Source organism: Heterocephalus glaber, unplaced genomic scaffold, assembly GCF_053883595.1.
Source record: "Heterocephalus glaber isolate CG9 unplaced genomic scaffold, H.glaber_assembly_v1.0 deba00001532, whole genome shotgun sequence".
NCBI classification, from domain to species: domain Eukaryota; kingdom Metazoa; phylum Chordata; class Mammalia; order Rodentia; family Bathyergidae; genus Heterocephalus; species Heterocephalus glaber.
In genome coordinates this window covers 13,028,362-13,044,117 of record NW_028258330.1, presented here as the reverse complement: position 1 = coordinate 13,044,117, position 15,756 = coordinate 13,028,362, and the positions used below count along the sequence as shown (strand labels likewise).

The 15,756-nt window shown below is 42.5% G+C and overlaps 1 long non-coding RNA gene and 1 other non-coding gene across 3 annotated transcripts in view; both read right to left on the bottom strand.

Annotated features, from left to right (window-relative positions):
* LOC106009013 (uncharacterized) overlaps window positions 1–15,756 on the bottom strand; it is a 249,399-nt gene that overhangs the window by 154,162 nt on the left and 79,481 nt on the right. The window lies entirely within an intron of this gene.
* Window positions 3,446–3,550, bottom strand: LOC147824649 (U6 spliceosomal RNA). The gene has a single exon (XR_015442106.1). It is a non-coding gene; the product is annotated as a U6 spliceosomal RNA (small nuclear RNA).

Here is a 15,756-nt window from a genome sequence, read left to right as displayed (position 1 = left end):
TCAATCAGAACCCACAGGAAAAAAAGATTTTCAGTAATTGTTAGGCACATCAGTTTGAATAGCAAAGGCCTAAAACAGCAGTCCTTGTAGTGTTGCTCCAGGCCCACTGCATAAGCATCTCCTGGGAAATTTTGAGAACTGCAAAAACCTCAGGCCTGTGATTTTTATTGTTCAGCTACCCTGAGAGCATGAGAAAAGTCTATAGTTCCCTATAACAAACAGAAGACCCATGTATTTAAGGGTATATTTCTAATAAGATTCAAAGCCAGTGCTGGACAATAGAGTTCCTTTTTTTTTTACTTCCCTTTCTTCTCCCCATCCTTCCAACTTGCCCCCATCCCTAGATCCTCTTCCTATCTCCACAAGTCTACTTGCCTGTTTCCTGTCATCTATCTATAATTTTGCTCTTTATTTATATTTTGAGTTTTTCATATAAGAGAAACAATGTGATATTTAACCTCCTATGTCTGATTAATTTCACTTAGCATTATGATCTTAAAGTGGTGACCTTCTCAGTGTGTATCTTTCTTTACTCTTTTGTCTCTGATGCCCTGTATGCACCAATGCCCATCCAATCAGAGCTGGTTATAAATAAGGAACTGGAGTCAAAACTCTAGGGCCATAGGAGTGTATTTGCCCTGAATATCTCCTTTGCATGGCTTCCTCTTGGCCAGAATATCAAGGTCCAAATATATAGAGTCCTCACCATTTTTTTCCTTTGAGGAACCTAACTAATGTCCCATATACCATCTGCCCACCAAATGGTGCCCAGTTTTTCTTTTTGTATTGAAGAACTCACACTCCCAGCATAGGCCTTTTCATTTTCAGATTGCCCTAACTGTGCCAAGCTCTTCCTGATAAACCTTTAAGGGGAATCCACTTACAGGGGAATCCTGTCTGCCCACAGAATGGAGGTCTGCACATGATATCCACAACTTACATCAAATATTTACACAGTTATCAAGCCTCCTCTCAGGTTCTAGTTCTTAAAGGTTCAGAATTCATTTTCTAAATATGGCTTCTCTGCAGTAGATGCAGTTGGGGGCAGCCCAGATCCCTTTTGTGGGCCATATTTCCATTCCCCAGGTGCTCCTAGTCTTGCCTGTTAAAAGCTCGAGGTACACCCTGCCCTGGAAAATTGCCCAAGTGGATTGAAGCCACAGCTAATGACTATTAGGGGGACACAAAAGCCTCCTTGTCTCCAAGGGGGACAATAACCTCTATACCTTGCCCCCTCCTCTGTTCTGAGAACTCTCTCTCTCTACCAATCACTTGACTAAAATCCACTTTTCAAGCTCTTCTATAAATTTGACCTAAAACGCTCTTCCCATGAGCGCTATGTGTTCACTCACACTGCCACACATTTGTTTGATCAGTCAGGATTAAAGCTGTCCCCTGAACTCCAAAGCAATAATGCAGGAAAGAAGACTGGAAAACAGGTTTGACCGGTCCCTCAGGGTAGTATCAGGGATGAAGCCTGGGAGGCCAGGATAGCAGCTGCTACCCCCACATAGATATGCTGTGAAAAGCAAAAGACCCACTTTTCAATGGTGTTGTCTTTGTGCCCCAGCCACATGTATACTCAACACAAAAAATAGCCCTGATGGTCCAACCCTCTCTGCAGTGGTTTTTGTAATGGGATTTCTCAGTTCTTCCAATCTTGGTGTAAACTCTGTTTCACCCATAGTCTGAATCTGGTCTCTGACTTGTTCTGACCAGTAGAATGTGCTGGAACGAAAGGTTGCCAGTTTCAAGCCTGGCTTCTAGGGCCCTTAGGTACCTCACCTCTTTTTTCCCTAACCCTTCACTAGCACCATATGATGACGCCCAGACTGGCCTGCTGGAGGACAAACAGGTGGCACTGTGACACCATCCCCAAACTGACCACCGAATGCCTGTGTGAGACCATCCTAGAACAATGATGCTCCAGCTGACCAGCAAGCCACAGCCAAGCCCCGCTGAGAAGAGCAGAGCAAGGACCCAGACCAGAAAGACCACCCATCCTGATCAGTGACCTTGGTAAGTGTCTTAGTTACTTTTCTCATTGCTGAGATAAATTATCCTACACCCACAAGTTAAGGGAGGAAAGATTTATGTAGTTCACAGTTTGTAGAGTTTTTAGTCCATAGTTGGCTGACCCAAAGGCAGAGTGACACAGCAGAGGGGCATTGCAGACAAGAAACAGCTCATGGTAAGCAGAAGATAGCAAAGAAACAAGGGATGGCCACAGCTCTTTTTATCCCTTTTGTCTTATCCAGGCTACTTAGGGCAGGTAGCACTCACATCCTTAATCCTACTGCCCTTGAGCCTAGCATCGCACCATGAATCAATCCCAGAGTCATACATTCTAGATCCAGCCACCTCTGAAAAAGCCTCACCTATGATTGCATGAGGCTTTGTGGAACATCTAAACACAAGTCATAACAAGAAGTAATACTGGATTGTTTGAGCACATGGGGTTTTGGCATGGCTTGATAGACAACACAACTGCAACAGTGCTTAACTGATGATGAGCCATAACTTTCTGGCCCTTCTTGAGAAATCTAAACATAAGACAGATTCATTAAACTATAAACTGCCCTGCAACTTGACTCTAGACATGGAGAGATGAGTACACAATCCAGGGCTATGGAGAAGAAAGACACTTTGGTGGCCAGAGCACATAGTGTCTGAGTAGGGCAAGGTTAGACAGAACTCAGAGGGGGTACTCTGAGCCACAAACAATCCAGCCTGAGACTTCTGGGAAGTCACAGGGGGAGGAAGTGATGAGAAGGCAGATTCTATTTTTGTTGTGTGGTCTAGAAAATGTACCAGAGATGCTAGCAGGGAGTAAATCAAGAAGGCTGACTGATAGCACAAACACAAAATTCCATTTTATAACAGATATGGGAAAGAAAAAGGGAAGAGCCCAGAAATGTGAAATTGGAGGGGTAAAATTCAAATGAGGCTCTTACTATACCTTGAATATTTGCATATAGCAAATCAGACAAATCTTAAGCACAGAGCTCAGTGAATTGATGGTCTAAGCCCCCATAGCCACAGGAAGGAGCTGTCCAGCACTCAGAAAGGTCCCTCATGCCCATTTCCCTCAACACTACCATCCTCCAGAGGTAAACCCTCTTCTGACTTCTGCCTCTAGAGATTAGTTTTGCCTGTCTTTGAACTTCATATAAATGGAATGGTGCACTATGTGCTCATAAGTCTGGCTTTTTCTGCTCATCATTTTGCCTGGAAGATTCATACATAACAAGTGCTTGTTTTAGTCTTGTTCTTTTGTGTCATTCTATGGTGTTCCATTGTATGATCATATCACAATTTATTCTACTCTGCTGCTATTCAACATATGGGCTATTTCTAGCTTTGACTTTATGAAAAGTGCAGCTATAAACATTCTCATACTTGCCTTTTAGTGATACATAGTCTCTTTTCTCTTGAGAAACGAATAGCATTTTTATTTTATTTTACTTTTTTTGCATGTTATCCTTCCCCAGGGCCCAGGCTAATCTCTGTATTTCTTCAATTTTAGTATATGTGCTGCTGAAGCCAGCACAATCAATGGCTTTTAATCAACCTCTCTTTTGTCTACCGGCTGGCCTGGGAAATTACCCGACATAGTCACTGTTGACCACAGGGTTAGATTAAGAACTTGCCTCTGAATCTATCCGGAGCCTACTCTGGGAGGAGGGGAAATAGAATGAAAAGGAAGAAGAACAAAAGAGCAGGCAGGTTCTGCAACATCAGAAGCGATCATCAGTCCTTCCTAACTTCACATCTTCTCTCTAGTGGCCATCTGAGGTGCCATAAATAATGGCATTCATGTGAATTAAAGATGTGAAGACTCCTTTTAAAATGCAAATATGGGTTTCAGAAGGACAAATCCATAAAATAATTAAAATATTACCCTTATTTGGTGCTTTATAATGTCCAAATTGTTCTCTTATTTATCAGCCCTCTCACTACCCAGAGTGGTCACCAGCACAAACTTCATAACCTAGGAGTTTTTTAGAAATGCAGAATCTCGGGCCTTACCCCTGATCTGTGAAATCAGAGCCTGAATTTTAACAAGATTCCCAGGTAGTTCCTGTGCACATTAAACTTTATGAAACCTGGCATTCTACCCTTGGTACTGTATACAAAGCTCTACTAAACAAAAACGGGAGGAATAATTGTTCCCATTTTACAGGTGGGAAAATCAAGATACAGAAAGGTGAACTTGACATGCCAAGGGCACCTCCCTGCCTCTGTGCCCGGCAAGACCTCTAGAAGGAAGCTCTGTTGATTTTCTGAGTAATTATTTCCCTTCTTTCATACTAATATCTGCTTAAATATCTAACACTCCGTCAGGCCGGCCAGCCTGTTCCTCCCTAGAGCTCAGTGTCTTAAAAGGATGCATTATCTTCTAGGTTACTTGGGAGGGTGGCATGAGGAGCCCCTAAGGACATAAACGTCCTGGTGTGGCAAGTGGGGTAGAAAGAACAGGAAAGGAGTGAAAGAGCAGAGATGGGCATGAAAGAGGGCTGCAGTGACACCAGAGAGATATTTCAGGTCCCTGGTTTTGCTGTTTGTTCCTCCTTTGCCTGCAGACTCCTGTGCTGTGACGCACTCCATAAGAGGTTGCTGGCAGCCAGCCCAGAGCTGGCGAAGGTCCTCACTGCGGAGCAGCTCTCAGCTCTGCAGGAGGACTGGAGGCTGCTGGTGCACTTTCGCTGGAGCCTGCAGAGTGTCGCCACCACCTGTACCAGTGGGCACACAGCTCTGCAATAAAGGCAGCTAGACTGCAGCACCACTGGAAAGGTGGGGGCAGTACCAGAGATAGGTGCAGGTAATGTCTGTGCAAAACCTGCAGGGGCTGAGGGTGCAGGGGTCTCACATCCCTTTCTGCTCCTCTAGGAGCAGGTTTCACACTTGCTCTTCCTGTCCTGGAAATGTCCAGATGTTTCCTCCTTGACTATGCGCTCTATAATAGCCCCATAGCCAGATGACTGGCTCTCTGCAAGGCTGAAGATTCAGATCAGTGAAACTTAGCTAGATTCTATGGCTCCCCTTCAAATCCAGCTGAAGAGGGCTGGAAAATACACTGCAGGCCCTGTCTGCCCACATAGCAGCATGGGAAGACTCTGAGGAAACACGCAGCCTCCCCCACACCACCCTCATGGTGTCAGACATCAAAGGTACAGTCAGCAGTGGTGTTTCAAAGCTGATGACTAATCCATTTTCTAACCCACAAGGATGGCTCTAATGGGAGTGGGCAAAAGGGAAGGGGCACCAGAGACTGGTGGGAGAGGACAAGTCAAGAAGCTTGTGTGAATGCAAAATCACAATGTAGGCTTGACTTCTCAATTCTCTAAGCTGAAAAAGTAGGACTCCTGCTAGGACCCTGACCTGCAGCCTCCTGGATCCTCCCAGCTGTCCAAATGGCCTCCATAAATTTTACCCTTCTACCATCTATGGCTTTCCTTCCCCAGTGTTGGGAGATGGTTGCTCCTTTTTATGAGTATCTGTGGCCTGTGTATTCAGTCGGTACCACTTTGTGTCAGTAAGGAACAGATATCCTTTCTACCATACAGTTTACTTATCCTACAAATATTTATTGAGCACTGCCTGTTACATAGCACTGTGTAAGGTGCTAGGGAGGGTGCAAAGAAAAAAAACATACAAACTCTGAAAAACCCACAGAGACATTTGGAGAAATGTGCAAGGTCATGAGACAGCCCATTTCTACTGTGAAAGAAACTGAGCAATTGGTATGAAAGTGTACATCTCTGAGAGTCTGTCAGAGACCCCACACCTGCAGAATCAAAAGCTGCCTTTTAAGGAGATCCCAAGTACATTAAAGTTTAAGATTCACTGATCTAGACAAGAGGAGTTCTAGTTCAGGGGAAAAAGAGAGATCAGGAGAGAGAAAGAGATTATTTTGCACTTTGATTACCATCAAAACATTATACAGGAGTTTGCCTTTGAAGAATGTCCTGGGCTTTGGCCGGTACAGAGGTCTCAAGGAATAGTAATTTCCACATCCAGTGAGCTAAAATTTCCTTTAAGAAAATCATGTCTGCAAACTGCAGTAGGCAGTAAAATTTTGCAGACGTATTTTCCACAACAGCAAAAGCTTTGAGTCAGGTAGGATGAATCTGCAAATTCTTGTGACCCATGGTGTTAGGATCTCCATACGGCAGCTTGCCCAGGATGGACAGTTTCAAGGTCAGATACTCTGTTGTCCTGGAATGGACCAGTCCACACAAGATTCTTGTCCTTGCTCAACCTGCCTGTCAGTTAAATAGATGAACCAATGAGAAACTAGCTCATTATTTTCCAGCAGTTACTCAGCCAATTGTCATTGAGTCTTGGAGTGGTGTCATGTAAAGGCTGGTAAGGTGGCTGCTTTATCAGGGCAGCACAGCAGAGCAGATAAATCACTGTGAAGTTGTGATTACAGGCTGTTTGCCCCACGACTATTGTTTCATATTGGATGAGTCTGAGTAGGTGACTCAGTTATTCTTGGACTCAACTTTCCTAAATTCCACTGAGGAAATAAAAGTTTTATTTTAAATCTGAAAATTGAAACAAGCAAATAAACAGATGAGAGCATGGCTGTCACTACCATTATCTCCTGTGTCTACCTACAATCCATAATATCTATCGAATTAGTTCCTCCTTGACATTATTTTCTAGAGCACACTCATTTGCACTCTCTAAACTTTGCAGCCATGGCTTTTGTTTAGGAAGCAGCTGACAGGGATAAGAAGTTGTCTGAGATTGAGTAGCAGGACCCAGCTGGCTGCCTCACATGAAATGAAACCTAGGACTTTGACTCAACTAATCCTATTGATCTGATGCTTGGTTAACAACAAGACAGCAACATCTGTTGTGAACCTACTAGTACTGCTCACCATCACAACACCTTTCCCCTCTCTGTCACCTCCACCCCAGCTCCAGGAAGCTGGAGGCACTGACAACCCAACATATTCCCTTAACCCCATTATTGCAGATATGCATTCAAATTGGTGTAGGCTGAAGCTATGCCAGGGCAAGATGGTAGGAAGAAGCAGGCAATCATAAAGAAGAGTGGACATCTTCCCTTTATTTAAGGGCTCTGCTCTTTTGGAAAGGGCTTTTGAGTAAAGAGGTTCAAGCTTCAAAGTCTCCTGGCACCATTTCCCCTGTGTCTTGCAGAGGCTGAGCATACTGTGCTGTTTTTTAAATGATCAAATGAAACCATGAGAAATCTGGAAGTCACGCTGAGAGGGAATGGTTGAAGGCATGGAGGGAGCAGAGATAGAAGATGACTTCAAATGTTGGGGAGTTATAGGGAACAGAGGCAGCAAGTTTCTTCTCCATGTTCCCCACAGGGAGGACAGGAGTTTAGTGGAAGGACACACTTCTGCACAGCAAAAAGTCACCCAAGAGCAGGAGGACAAGGGCCTACTCCCCAAGGAGATAGTGCCTCATCCTGACAGGTACTTAAGCTGAAGATGTATGACTATTTTAGAAGACACCAGCATGATAAGAGAAAGGTTGCAATAGAGCTTTATCATTCTTTCAACTCTGAAACGCTGTGATACATGTAAAGCTAACATTCCTAGAGTAGTTCTGTTGGTCTCATTTTTTATAAATTATCCCATTTAACACCCACAGCTGTCCAACAAGACAGGTGGAATTTTCCCCCACTCCTTTCCCTTGAAATATGGTTGCTTCAGGTATCTTCCTCCTTCCCTTCACATTATTCTGATCTTCTCATGCATCATCTCCTCCAAAGGCCTCCCTCTTTGCTTTTTGTGATGCAGTTACCTCCTTCCCCAGCTTTCCACCCTTTACCTGGTTGACTTGATCCACCAGTGTGGCATTTGGCACTACCTAGATTCTATTACAATTATATCTCTTCATGATCTGACTCCTTTGTGAGAACAGAACAACTTGGCTGATTTTGTTCAGTGCTCTGTTCCCACCCTATGGAATGGGGACATAATTTTATAGCTGGGGCTCAGAATACATGCATGGAATGAAAAACTGATTCCATTTTACAGATAAGGAAACTGAGACACTGGAGAGGGGAAGTAACATCCCCAGGGTCACACAGTGAGTAAGTAGAAGAGATAGATTTCAGCAACTTGGTTCCTCGGTCCACACATATGACTACTATATTCTATTTAACCCTTTGAAGAAACCATGTTTTCTCAAAGAAAACATGAGAGGTCCTTGAAAATCCAACAGCTGATATAGACTCTTCTTTCATTACTTTCTATGACTCGTGCCTACAGCAGGTGGCCACAGATTGCCACCAACGTGGTGTCAAAAGGCCCAGGAGAAAGGTAGAAGGCAGAAGGCAAAGGCCACAAAGCTATGTTTTGCCTTCTTTTGGTCTTCTGCCTGCACAATTTGTTAAATGGAGCAGGAGGGTCAGAGAGGGACACACAACAGCTCGGCAGTCACCTGGTCCTAATCTGTCCCTTGGCAAATAGATTGACTGACAAAAATCCCATGCCTGGAGACTTCAGAATCAAATTTGCAAACTCAGAACAGATTTCTTGGCTCTCCAAGTAATTTGAAACCATATGCAATGTCACCTTTTCATTAAAGGGGCTGAATTTATGTTCCCTGTTTCCTCCTTCAGGGTAAGGCTGGGAGTTTTCCATGACAAACAAAATCATGTTTATTTGAATATTAACAGGTCATAAAAGGAAGTCCATGCTGACTTTTGTAGCTAATGAGAAAGAAAATCCACCTGCAAATCAGACTAACCTGAGTTAGAATTCAGGTTACTCATCTGAACTTCAATTTTCTTATCTGAGAAGAAGGAACTCAGCCTTTTCACACTGTTTTTGCAAGGATTAAATGAGAAAATATGAAGAGAGACTTCTGCCATTGATTTTCTCTTTAACTGTCAAACCATTGTTCTCCTCCTGGCTCTCTTCTGATCTTCCTGTAGCTGGGTGCAGAAAGAGCATAATCTCGAGGAAATATTAGGATTGAATCCAAAACAGCTAAATCAAATTAGCAAAACAGACATGGACATTCCAGTTCTTTGTGGCAAAGAGGCGCTACACTGGAAGCCACCTGCACTCTTCAGATGTACAGGTCAGGCCTGAGCCTTCTTCCCTCCCCAGCCCTGGCTTACTTACCCACCCAGATGCACAGGGCCAAAGCCATGGGAGTGATGGAACAAGAGCTTTTATGACCACGGTTTACCCTGGTCAAGGAGTCCTCTGAACCAGTGGTGGGAGATAGGGATAATCTTGCTAGTTTAGACATTTTTGAGGACCCAACAGGGGCCATGAACCTGCCAGAAAAATCCTTCCATTTCGAGGAATAAACCCTGTTCCTCAGTAGTTTCAGGTTCAACTTAATGAGTTCTCTCTTGAGAGCACCATGGTTCTAAACTTTGCATCATCATTATTTACCCAGCAGTATCAGATTCTGCTAGGATGCTTCTTCCTAACTGAACCCAGAATACTTGCCCCATAAAATGTGATGCTGGGGCTGGGCATGTAGCTCAGTGTAGAGCATCTACCTAGCATGTACAGGGTCCTGGCTTCAATCCTCAGGACCAAAGGAAAAAATGTAATATTAAATTATAAAATACATAGAGAAATATAGCTGTAAAGTGAATCTGTGTGCTTCTGTTGCTGCCACAAGCCTGTTACACCTGACTCTTGCCTTCACACGAATGGGTCCCTCTGTTTCTAATACAAAGTCCTACACAGTTGTATCTTGTTGCCTATAAAGGTTGGTGGGGAAATGCATCTCAGATATTTCCAGTGGATGCAGGCTGTATCTCCTTCCAAGATATAACACAGGAGGAGGTATTCAAAGGTCCAGGGTAAACAGAAAGACTATGTTCCTTGTTGGGTGCCTCAAAATCATTGTGAACTTTCATGCACTTTTATCTGCTCAGTTTGAAACAAAACAAAACACAATATTAAACCTGACATCTTGGGAATGAAAAATCCTAAAAGTGCCTGACACATCATCAGTGCTCCATGAATAATGTAAATGGATAAGAAAGTACAATAATTTAAATGAATAGCTAACTCATGGAGCCTCTGATTTGTGAACAATGCAGAATTTTCCTAAAGTCTTGGTGAAAAAGGAAATGTCTCAGTGAGATATTTAAGTCAAATAAGATTTCTAAATCTCAAAAACGGAGCAGATAACTAGTTTTACTTTACATTTTTCAATGGGCTAATAGAGGAATGGCAACCACTTGTCTGAAGACCATCTTTTACTTGGCCAAGTTTTCCTGTTTGTTCCCAATGTATAATATTAGTTTAATGTTGTGCTTCCCAAAGCTAATATGTTTTATGTGCTCAGAATCAATTAGACAAAGAAATACATCTTTAGGATAGGTTTTTCAACTTTAAAACTGTAAACATTAGAGAGTTGATAATTCCTTGCTGTGAGGAACTGCATATTGTAGGATGTGTAGCAGCTCTTTGGCTTCTAGGCACTAAGTGACAGTAGCACTCCCACCCTGAGTCACAACAGTCACAAATGTATCCTATAATCCCAGCACTCTAGGAGGCTGAAGCCGGAGGATTCAAGTTTAAGCCCAGCTTGGGGAACTTAGTGGGATCCTATATCAAAATAAAAAGGGCTAGAGATGTATCTCAGTGTGAAGTCTCTGGGTTCAATTCCCAGTACCACGACCCAAAAAAAAAACAAAAACAACCAACAGTATACAGAGCTTAGCAATTTGCTTCCAGTTGAGAATCACTACTTTAGGCCTTAAACATGTCAACCTCTAGACAAATTTGATTTCTGAGCTTTAAAAAATTGTAAGCTAATTTTTCTCTAAATATTATTTAGCTATAGTGACAGCCTTATAATCAACGAGGCCTGGAGCAGAGCAGCTACTCAAGGAGCTCCAATGTCTCAAAGGCTGTTGAGTCTGTAAGAAAACTTGTTATGTGCCATGGTAATATCTCAATTAACTACTGACTCAGTGATGTGGCTCAACAAAATCACTCTGGAACTTAGTGACTTAAAACATTACTCATTTATTTTCATATTCCTGGGTCTAAAGGTTCACTGGATCCACTCAGGGACTGTAGGTTGACTGAGGCAACTCTGTTCCATGAATTTTATTTGGAGATGCTGTTCTCATGGTGAAGGAAGATGCTTCCAGAAGCACTAGCAGAACATGCATTTGTCATTTGAGGTCTAAGAAGGCATGTGGCACACTGTCACTTGCATTCTCATGTCACTGGGCTAAGCAAGACCTACAGTCAAGACCAACATCAGCTAGGCAGGAAAGTACACATCTCCCTTGCAGTTTGGGGAAAAGGGATGGAAATATGCTGAACAGTAATCTACCAGTCAGATGCACAAGCTTCAAAGACGATGTCTTCAAAACTACCATTGAAAAGGAGCCAAGGATCTTTAGTTCTCACTAGCTCCATTTCTTTATGATGCAAAGATGGTGAGGTATTACTGATATTTGAATCATGTTTGAAAAATATATTAAGGTCTTAGTGGGAAATGCACAACATAAACACTAAAACATTTTAGCTATATTTAAGAAATGTTACTGGTGAATCAGTGGACCAGTGGTTTTATTGTTTTCTTTTCAGGGCTCTTGGTGAATATTGTCTTAATTTGGGTTAGTTATTTTTAAAGGGAACCATAAGTATTGAGGCAAATGACTTTGTGTGTATTTAATATTCTGTTTCTTTGCAACAAGAATGCTAAATAAATCACTAGCACCTTGACAACAGACAGCAGCTTACAACAGATATATAGAGCCTGTATTTTGTTCCGCCTTCTTATGTACTCTGCATTAGTCATGGCTGCACTACAGAGTTCTGTGCGCTGTTTAGGTTTCTATGTTCTCTAAAGGGTAATATAGAGGAATGAATGCATCCAATAATAAAATTATTATCAAAATCCAATAGAAGTTGCCCACTTGTAAGATCTTCAATAAATATATACTGTTGATTTTATTAATCCATAAACGTAAAGGTAAAATGTCACTTGAATACTCCCCGCACACCTCCCCAAGGACCTGATCTCCCAAACTTCACAGATAAAGAAAACTGCATTCAAAGAAAATCTGTGCAGTATTCAAGGTTTCCCTTTGGTAACAACAGATCCCCAGAGCTGGACTGGCTCAGGTTTTCTGCCTCTCAATTCCAGAACCTTTTAGAACACCAACTTTATTCTATAAAATAAAGGAATTGTGGGTATTTGGCCCAAAAAATATAATAATAATTTTGGAGTTTAAATAAGCATCTCTTCCATCATGCATGGTGCAGAACTTGGGGGTCTGGAATGGAACAGACAAAAGGCTTACTTTGAGAGGACATGGGGAACTCCCCAGGGGTCCCCTTCATGGAGAAGTGGGACAAGAATGCAGTGAGCAGCTTCAGTCTTCCTTGTAGAATGTCCTTCTTACCATCTAGACTCCCATATGCCAAGTTCAGCGGCAAATTTTCCTTCTTGCACTGCATTTTATCTTTCTGACTCATGATGCTAGTATCTTCCTCTTTGAAAAATTCCCTGTTTTACTCCTATTTCTCTAACTGTTCTTTGTTGATTTCTTTTTTCCTGCACTTACCTTAAATAGTGGTACTCACCCGCTACTCTGCATGCTGTCCAAAGGGCCCAAGATTATGGCTCTCACATCTTCCTCTCCAATCTACACATCTCTTCTAATTCCTAGAGCCACATTTTCAACCTCCCAGAAAACATCTGTTGTCCCTGAAGCACCTGTCATCGCATGCCTCCCTCGCTCCTCATGCATATCCTTTAAATAACCTTCCCCCTCTGCAGTGCCCCGTCTCAGTAACTGGCAGCAGCATATACCCAGCTGCCCAACCCAGAATGAGGAATTCAATACAGAGTCCCTCTTCCCACACACCTCACATCTAAGCAGTGGCAAGCCCTGTAGTTCCAAATCCTCAGTGTTTTCTGGTGTCTCTTCTCTCAGGCACATTGTCTGCCTTCTACCACTTTCCATCATTTCTTGCCCAAATGATGCACTGGCCTCTTAATAAGCCCCTCAGCCCAGCTCCAGACCTCCCCATCCTCCACCCCAGGCCACTCCACGCAGGACTGTGGCCATCTGCATAGAGCACCAATTCTCCAGACAGTTTCCTCTAACAAAGAATAAACTTGAGCTTTATACGGTAGCCTGGTTTGATCAGCACTTGTACACTGAGCATGGGACACTTGTTTACTCACTCACATTATTCATGAGATGTCTACTATGGGCCTTGCCCAGACAAGGCAAAATCTTTTGTTTAAATGTTTTAAATCATCCCTCTCACGGACCTTAAAACCTAGTAGGAAAAAGAAGACATAATATAATGCTAAATATATATTAATAATAAATAATATAAATCAAAATAACAATACGTTAGACAGTGAAAGTTGCTTTTGAGAAAATTAAAGTAGAGAAAGGATATTTGGAGAGGTGAGGGAGAGGTGAAACCCCACATATAGTGATTATGGAGGACCATACTAAGAAGATGACATTCAAGGACCACAAGTGGCAAATGAGTGAATAACTTCAAAGAACCAGATTCTAGACTAAAGGAACAGCATGTGCAAAGGCCCTGAGTCAGGAAGATGCCCATTAGACTGAATTTATCATTAAAGAGACCTCTGTGGCTGTAAAGTAAGAATAGCAATAGTACCTAAATTGTACAGTATTCAATCACTAATAGTAGTTAGAAGGTAGTTTTATTTTTCTTAAGAGTCAAAAGGAGGCCAGAGCTGAAATTCAGTGTTTTGAGGTTTTCCTGGTATCAGTAAGAAGCTCTGAGTTCAGTACAGCCATTGGCAGAACAGTCCACTTGAGTGTGTGTCCTGGTCAGCTTTTGCTGTGCAATTCACCACCTAAACTCTCAGTGGCTTAGAACTATAAGCATTTGAGTTTTGTTAACTCATGCTACTATGGGTCAGATGTTCCTGGCTGGCTTCAGATTGCCTTGACTCCAGGCTTTAGGTTAGGCTCAAGTCTGCACCACTTGTCCCCATTGTTTTCCCTGAACTAAACGACACATTCTTCCCATGGTGATGTCAAAGGAACAAGAGGCCTAGCCAAACCACATATGCCTTGGAAAGGCCCTACTCATGAACATGCCATTAACTAAGCCAAGTGAGATGGCCACACTCACCTTCACTTGGGGGCGGGAAAAGAATAATATCCCACATACCAGATGGGGCTCTGCAAAATCCACCTCGATGGTGCAAAGAATCAAGACCAATCATTATTCTTTCAAATATTGTAATTCTTTCTTGAAGATCCATAGACTTCTGCAGGTTAGGAAGCAAAGCACTTAACATCTTTCCACAATACCTATTTTAAAACCTTGTATGTAGTGGGCACTCATAAAACCATTTTGAATGATGGAATTCATGAATAAATGCTTTCTTTCATGTGACCCATTCAACAATTGAATTTTTTAAAAATAACCACTCTCATTTCATAGGCAAGGGAACCAGGGTTTAAGAATGAAAGTAACTTGTCGTGCAGGAGGTGGTAAGACCAAGGCTCAAGCCCAGTTCTTCATTCTCTAGAAGAAAAGAGGAAAATACCAATATAATCTCAAAATTGAGTTTACAATAACACGGGGCCTATATTTGACTTGAGTGGTCTAGAGTTTGCAAGGCATTTATTTGTAAATAATTCTACTTAAGTTGACATCCTGTGAAACACAGTATAGTCCAGTGTAGGTCTGAGCTGAGTTTGGGCTTCTGAGACTGGCCTGGCTGAGCTAGGCAGACTTCCTGCTCAGTTGTACATTTGATACTCATTCAGCCAATATGAAGTGAGTATCGATAACAGTGTTCTTGTTGTAAGGATTCCACTGTGAACAGAACAGGCAATCATGGATTCCTTTGAAAGGCAGACAGTAATATGTAAATATTATGGTTTAGATCTAGAATGTCTAAATATTATTGTTTAGATCTATAAAAGCTCATGTTTTCAGAGGTGGGGGTTTTGGAAGGTGGTTGTATCATGAGGGCACTATACTCATCAGTGGATCAATCCATTCATGAATCCATAGCTCAGTGTGCTGTCAGGAAGTGAGGTCTGGTTGGAAGAAGCAGGTCGCTGGGGGAGTGACTTAGAAGGGTGTATCCCTCCCCAGCTCTTCCCTTCTCTCTTTGCTTACTGGTCACTATGACAAGAACAGACCTTTCCCCTATGCCCTTCCTGCCTTGAAGTCGGCTGACTATAGACTAAATCTTCCAAAAACCATGAGCCAAAATAAACTCTCTCCCTTTAAGTTGCAGGTGTTGGACATTGTGTGCAACAACAGGAAAGTGACTAAGACAGTAATACAGTTGTAATTGCTCTGAAGAAAAATGAAAGAACTGGGAACAGGATGTTAAGAAGCAGGGGACCAATGTGAAGCAGAAGAAAGAAAGGAGGAAACTATGGTCGCCATGGCAGAGAAGGTTTTGGTCAGCCAGTCACAGGAAGGATTGGTTCAAAGCACCAAGAGCAGCATGGACAACCCTTGCCCATGGCTGGTGGCTCACCCTGCAGGAGTGACCCCAGAGATTCAATCTCCACCCCAAAGGGGACATGGCCCTGCTTTTAGACTAACTGTTGGACTTTTTTTTTTTCACTCCCAGAAATTTTCTGAAAGAGCCCACCTTTCTCAGTTTTCTTCCGACTTAGATTCTGAAATCCAGGTCTGATTTTGAAAAATGTAAGGCCTCTCCTAGAACTTAAGATACATCAGATCAAAGAATTTTCAAGGTACTTATATCCTAACTGTTTCACATCCCTAAGAAGAATCGATGTGT